This window comes from Pteropus medius, unplaced genomic scaffold, assembly GCF_902729225.1.
Source record: "Pteropus medius unplaced genomic scaffold, Ma_sr-lr_union100, whole genome shotgun sequence".
Classification (NCBI taxonomy): Eukaryota; Metazoa; Chordata; class Mammalia; order Chiroptera; family Pteropodidae; genus Pteropus; species Pteropus medius.
Genome location: NW_024354875.1, coordinates 19,854,384 through 19,862,381, shown reverse-complemented (window position 1 = coordinate 19,862,381; position 7,998 = coordinate 19,854,384). Strand labels below are relative to the sequence as shown.

The following is a 7,998-nucleotide window of genomic DNA, read 5'->3' as shown; positions in this document are numbered from 1 at the left end:
GAGTACAGACACATACACATGCACATAAAAACAAATATTAAAAGCAATAGGAGGACTTCATATCATTTATTATTTTTTTATTTTATAATCTTTTGATCTCTTGACATCAGGCATAGGTTATCATATGACCAAGGTTACATTAGGTCCTTGCAATAATATATAGAATAAGCTCAACACTATTTTCAGGTGAGAACATACCAAAATAATCCAGCTCATATCAAGACACAATGCAATTATCATTATGCAACATTTGGGAAAATAAAGCTTTTTGTTATTTGAATAAAATTTATTTTGAATATGAAATGAGATACCAAACAATGATTGAAATATTGATGCTGATCACTATAGACAGTGAGTCTGTGAGGGAAATGAATTTTCTAAAAGATACATTTTTACATACATAGTAGAACTCAACAGATATTACATACAAGTGAAAGAAATTTATTACTGTCCATACTGTCAAGGCAATTAAAAAAAAATGTTTCTTCCTCGAGTTGGAAGCAAAATGTGTATAGTGAATATGATCTTTGCATTTGAAAATGACTAGGAAAACATGTGACAAAGAATGGGAAACTGTGTTTGTGTTGTGTTTGTGTCGTATTTGTATTTGATGACTAGAGGTAAAAACACACTTGTGATTTTCTTATAATCTCTTAATTGAAGCTTTTGAACATGTTAATTCTCCCAGAGTAAAATATGAATTAAAATGGTACTCTTCTCTCTATATGACACTTTCTCCCATCACATAGCTCATAAGATACTTGAAACTTATTCTCGAGAAGACTCAATAAGAAGATTCAGCTGCATTGTTTTTTAAAATTAATCGTGAGGTAAGTTTATTTTTTTTTAAAAAAAAAAACAAGATAATTACCATGAGAAAAAATAGCCCCTTTAATTTAGATTTTGTTTTTTCTAGCTTAGAACTTCATTGAACAAGATATTTATACAATAAATATTAAACAAGATATTTCCTCTTAAACAAGATATTTATATAATAGTGCTAAATTCAAATCATACTTTATAAAAGACACTGTACTGGAAGTGGGGCATCAGTCTTATATTTCTTCTTGATTGCAGGAGGAAACACAGGAATTCACACATATTCAGAGTTCATTAAGCATTTTTTAAGTAGATGTATTTATAAGGAAAAATTTGTCAGATTATGTTGTGTTATGAAGAAAAAATGAATAAAGATAAAGGGATTAAAGAGTGCTTCAGTAGGGAGTAGAGTTGTTATATTACAGAGCACGGTCAGTGAAAGACTCAGAGGTCAATAACATCTGAGCAGACATGGAAGACTTGTGTGAGCCTAGCATTTCTAGGGAAAAATAATTATTATGTGAGAGAAAAGCATACACAAAGGCCCTGGAGCAAGAATGCATGGTGAGTCTGGCAAAGAAAGCCAGGAAGATACATGATGGGAGATGAAATGAGGGCTAGACATGGTTTAGTCATAGGACCTTGTGGGCCATGAAAACTTGTGGTTTTACTCTGAGAGACATGAAATATTACTGGATGGCTTTAAGCTAAAACAATAACACTATCTCACTTACGTTTTAAAAGGGCCACTTTTTTTGTGTTATGAACCTACTATAGAGGAACAGAGTACAATTAGAGAGATCAGTTGGGAGGCTAGTGAAAAAAAAATCAGGCCAGATTCCGTGATGGTCTGGACCAGAATATCAGCACTGGCGGTGATTAAAACCTTTTGGATGTATTTTGAAGCACTAATAGCTTTTCATGCTTATAACTCTAAACCTGAATTAGCTGTTCATTAGAACATGGTCTGCAAGGTCGTACAAGGGAAGCCCCCTGATTTCTTCTCTCACCTAATTTCTGTTACTTTCTTCATGAATGCTCTCCTGTGCATCAAATTTATTCACAAATATGTCTTCAGAGAAGTGTCAGAACACCCCATCTTAAATACACTTACATCATTTCACTCTCTCCTTGCCCTGATTTTCTTCTCTTCATAGCATTTATTAATATTCATCATTATATTATTTACTTATTAATTCTCTCTCCCTTTTTAGAATATAAACATAAAAGAAAATATATTTTAAAATAAGATACAGAAAAATTCATACCAGCTCAACATGAAAATTGCTATTGCTCTGTAGATGTGAATTATGTTACATTGCTGGAAAAAAATCTTAGAAATACTAATTGAATTCTACATTCATTATAATTTATGTTCCATACTTTATTCATTATGCTGTTTTCCACTGATTGGATAATTACCTTTTAATCATAAATGTAAGGAAAAATTACTAAGCATACATGTTGTATCTCCTCTCACATTTATGATTCCTTCATATTAAAAAATATAGATGAAGTTTCTGTAAAAAACAGGGGTACATAATAACAAGATTATTTCACTACAATGGGGGTCTAATACTGTCAATATCTTCTTAGCATCTATTGTGTTTTTGCATTCCTAAATTAATTCAAAATGGTAACTGAAGGCCTAATATGCCCAAGGTTATAGAGTTAAATGAGACACTACCTCTGCTCTCCAAAACTCATAGTCTAATAGAGAATAGCATATTACTATTAATTTTTGGAGAAATGACATCTTCACAATATTGAGACTTTTCATTTGTAATCACAATGTGTCTCCATTTATTTGGTATTCTTTAATTTCTTTAATCAGCGTTTTAGCATACAGATCTCATAAATATTTTATAAGATTTATACCTAAGAGTTTCATGTTTCTTAACTATTTTAAATGGCATTTTTTCGATTTTACTTGACCTTTCAATGATTTTTATTGTTTGCATATAGAAATGCAATTAATTTGTCGCCATTATATCCTGTGACTTTGCTTTACTCACTTATTAATTACATTAGTTTTGTTTTGTTTTATAGATACTCTGAGATTTTCTAGGTAGACAATCATATTCTGAAGATTGAGATGATTTTATTTCTTGCTTTTCTATCTATATGATTTTGATTTATTTTTCTTATCTATTACACTGTTAGGATTCTCAGTATGATGTTGAATAGAACTAGTAAGAGAACACTGTCTTGCTTTGCTCCACATCTTAGAAAAGACAGTGGCCTTTTAACCATTAAATATGATGTTAACTGTAGTTGTTTTGTAGATACACTTTCTGTAGTTGAGGACTTTTCTTTATATTCTGTGGATATTGTGATTTACCTTGACTGGCTTTTGATTGTTAAACCAGCTTTAGATTCCCGGGATAAACTCCACTTGGTCATGATGTATTTATTCTTTCTGTATATTTTTGCATTCCATTAGCTAATAGTTGTGGGTTTTGTATGTATGCTCTTAGGAAATACCGGTATGTAATTTTGTTTTCTTATCTTTTTCCTGGTTTTGATATAAAAGTAATGCTGGTCTCATAAAATTAGCAAAAAATATTCACTTTTTTGTCTTTGTCAAGAGCTTATGTTAACTTGGTACAACAGTCCATGGGGAAAACATTTCAAGACCCCCAGTGGATGCCTAAATCATGGATAGTGCTGAATTCTATATATACTATGTTTTTTCTACACATACATACATTCTATGGCTTCTACTTTGCATATCTAAATTGCCAGTATTTCTTGCACTTTGGGGCCATTATTAAGTAAAATAAGGATTACTTGAACAGAAGTACTGCTATACTATGACAATGGATCTGATAACTGAGGTGGCTACTAAATGAGTGGATATGTTAAACAAAGGGACGATCTATATCCTGGATAGGATGGAGTGGGACAGCATGAGATTTCATCATGCTGCTCAGAACAACATACAATTTAAAATTTATGAATTGTTTGTTTTTGGAATTTTCCATTTAATAATTTTGAAACCATAGATAAAAAGGGTCGACCGTATTTTATTTTTTCCCTACATGTTTGGCAGAAATCACCAGTGAAGCCATGTATACTGAAGTTTCCTCATTGGAAGGCTTTTAACTATAATGTATAGAACAATTTAGGCTATTCTCTAGATTAAATTTTGCTTGTTTGAGACTTTTAAGGATTTTCTTCATTCATAGAAGTTGAATTTATGGGCTTGAAGTTGTCGATAATATTTCATTATTATCTTTTTATTATTGTTGGATCTAAAAGGGTACCCTATTTAAATTCCTGATACTGGTAATTTTGACATCTCTTCTCTCTCTTCTTCTTCTTGCTTTCTCTTTCTTTAGCTAGAAGTTTATCAATTTTATTGATCTTTTCAAAGAGCCAGCTTTTGAGTTGATTGGTATTCTCTTGAATTTTTTTCAGTTTGATTGACAGATAATTATATATATATTTTCTGTCTTATTAATTTATGTTTAATATTCGTTTCTAGTTTCTAGAGGTGGACTCTTAGGTCATTAATTTGAAATCTCTGTCTTTATTAATTCATATTATGATTTTTATTTATACTAATTGTATAATTCTATATTATTTTCTATATAATTAATATATATTATAATATTTTATAAAAATATATGTGATTATAACAATATAATTAATTTTCCTTCTAAGCATTATTTCAGTTGCTTCCCATAAATTATAATATGTTGTGTTTTAATTTTCATTCAATTCAAAATGTTTTCTATTTTCCTTTGTAATTTACTCAGTGATTCATTTTTTTTAATCTGTTGTTTAATTTCCAAATATTTTAGGATTTTCTCAATACCTTTTTCTTAATGCTTTCTGGTTTAATTCATTTTTATTAAACACATTTTATAATATTAATTTATTGTATTATTTACTGTATTATTTATTATATTGCCTAATGTGTAGCTATCCTGGTGAATATTTTACATGCTCCTGAAACAATATGTATTCTGCTGTTTTTCTTTACAATCACCAATTTGGCTAATTTGATTTACTAGTGTTTGGGTCTTTTATATACTTTCAGATTTTCTCTGCTTTTTGTATGGATTACTGAGAAAAATGTTGATATCTCCAATTATAATTTTAACTTTGGAATTCTTCGTCAATTTTTCCTTTCATTTTCATCAGTTTTTGCCTTTTGTGTTGATCCTTTGTCAGGTAGTACTTTCACATGTAGTATTGCTATGGCTTTCTGATGAATCAACATCTTTATCATCATGTAATACCTTTTTTTATCCCATATAATAAGGCTTCTTTTGAAGTACATTTTGTCTGTTATCAAAATAGTCACTCTAAGATTTTTTATTAATGTTTCAATAACATATCTTTCATTCTTTTATTTTTAACCATCTATATTTCCACATTTAAAGTATACTTCTTAGTTTATGGCCTTGCTACCCTGAATGTGCTCAATCTCATCTGCTTTTGAAAGCTAAGCAGGGTCGGGCCTGGTTAGTACTTGGATGGGAGACCACCTAGGAATATTGGGTGCTGTAGGTGTAAAAAAAATAAATAAATAATTTAAAAAAATAAAATAAATACAAAGTGCAATTCTTGAAGACAATATAGTTGTATCTTGCTCTCTTCCCCATATAACAATCTAACGATCTCTCATTTAATCCGTTTGTTTATACTATTTACATTTAATAAAATTATTATTATAGTTGGACTTATCTATCAAATTGCTAGTTGTTTCTTTAATTTTTTTTCCTTTTTTTAGACCTACTTTTAGTGTAATTAATTACTATGGTTTCATTTTATCTGTAGTTATCATTTGGAGCTATTTAAAATGTTTTTTTGGTAAACCTCTTGTTTAAAATATAATTTTAATTAGTCACAGTCACCTTTAAATATTTGTTGCTAGTATATTTACAATAGATCATCTCTTTTCTTTTAAATTATAAATATAGAAAAAAGTCTTTTAGATTTACTGTAGTTTTCCCAATTTTCAGGGAATCTTTATTTCTTTGTGTCCATCCATGTTTCTTCTGTCTGAATGTTCTGTTTGTTTGTCATTATTTTTCCATTTTAAGAAATATTTTTGTTGTATTTAGAACTCTGGGTTAACAGGTTTCTTCCTTTTTTTCCTTACAGCACTTTAAATTTTTCACTCCATTTTTAGGTTTGCTTAGGTTCTGATGAGAAGTCTGTTCTAATATTTATCTTCATTTCATTTGTATGTGATGACACTTGTTTTTCTTTGGCTAATTCAACATTAACTTTTCTATCATAGGTTTCAGCAGTTTCTATATAATTAGTCTGGCTAATAACGTTAAGGATTATTTATCTCGTTTGGGGCTCTTGGGATTTGGGAACTTATAGTTTGATTTTTTTTTATTATTTTGGAAAAATTCTTAAACTCTATCTCTTCAAGTATTTCTTACTCCCTGTTCTATCCCTTTCCCTTTCCCTTAATTGCCTGAAAAAAGTGTAAATTCCCCCACTTGTGGAAGAAATCTGTAATTATGAAAATTTCTAAATTTACATTAGAAAAGAGGCCTGTATGAGAAAGAGAGCTACTTTTTACCTAAGAAATTTATCTGCAAAATAGAGTAACTTTTGTTTACCCAACATCTCCTCCTCTCACCTCTCCATGAATTAAGTCCTCAATCCCAGAAACCCTGATCCCTTTTCTTAGCATAGTGTGGTATTAAAGTCTCAATCATTTGGGCATTTCTTGAGTTTCCTATCTTTCTGAGGATCTTTTAAATACTTAATTAAAATAGTTTTCTTTTCCTCCTGTTAATCTGCCTTATGTCAGTTTAATTCTTAGACTAGCCACAGAACCTAGAAAAGTAGAAAGGAAACATTTCCCCCCCTTACAGTGTGTTAAAATGTTTGATGTTGTCTCAGAGCTCTTCTGAAATGTTTTCCTCAGTTTTTCTCATTCTTTTTTTTCCCACATTGTGTTTCAATTTGTATAATTTCCATTGATCTTTCTTAAAATTTAGTGACACTTTTCTTGACAGTTTTGACCTAATGATAAGCGTGTTGAAGGCATTCTTGTTCTCTGTATTTTCATATTAGCCCTGTTTGGCACTTCCTTATAATTTCCATTTCTGCTAAAACTCTCTTTTTATTCATGCATGTTATCTACCTTTTCACTAGAACCTGTAATAGATTATATCATACTTATCTCAAATTTTCTTTCTGATAGTCCAAGCATCTAGATCTTCTCAGAGTTGGTTTCTCTCATTATTATTATTTTTTATTCATTGTTGTACATAGTGTGTAGAACACAAAGTAGAAAGGTAAACAGTATGTGTAGGGAAACCGTATGTATGCCTCAAAATGGGAACATCTTTTGGGGGAGATTGAGTCAACCTAGTCAGGAGTTCAGTTGATTTGGATTTTGTTGTTTCTATGGTTACTATTAATGCACCACTGGCTTCATTTTTCCCTGGTATAACCGTGTGTTTAGAGTGAGGATTGTTTGCAGGAGGATTTTTTCAAATGTTGCTGTTCCATCCTGAGAGGAAACTAACAACTCCGCTACATCTGCATCTCAGAGAGGGTCTGTCTCCTTGTTCTTACTCACCTACCCTCAGGAAACTAATGTACTTTGTTCTCAGTTATACTTAACATAGTGTTTGGGAGTGAGAGCAGGGTTCTCTGTGGCATGATTCAATCTCAGTCATAGATAGGCTTGCATCATCATAGGAGAACACTTAATAGTCTGTGCCAAGAACAATTTCTTTGCCTTTCCCCAGGAAAGAGGGATTTTTATTTTTACCTTTTCTCAGCCAGGACAGATAGCCAGGTTTGTCGCTCTCGTTTACTTGCTTACTGGCTTTGTTTCTTAGAGGAGAAAGGACTAGGAAAAGCTTTGTGCTTTTCCTGAAAAGTCTGCCCCTCTTCTCCACAGGCCTGAAATTCTATAGGTAGTTTTCTCCAGCCTCCTGCCCTAATCTTTCTCTCGTGCACGCAAGAAGGTCCACGCAGGAGAGCCTATCAGTGGATATAAACTCCACTTGTGTCTGAGCTTCCAGGAATTCTGTAACCATAATATCATCCTCTCCCACACTCAGCCTTTATCAATTCATTAGAAATTTGAGTTGAATTATTTTTTCCACTTGTAAAGGAGTCTCATTTGACTCTTGCCGCCACAGATGAGCAAGTGTCCATGCCCCATCTCTCCATGGAGGTATCTCTTTCTTT

General features: G+C 31.4%; 1 pseudogene; it reads left to right on the top strand.

Moving 5' to 3' along the window:
• The first annotated feature begins 5,221 nt into the window (after window positions 1–5,221).
• LOC120597364 (uncharacterized) lies at window positions 5,222–5,340 on the top strand (annotated as a pseudogene).
• Window positions 5,341–7,998: the final 2,658 nt, after the last annotated feature.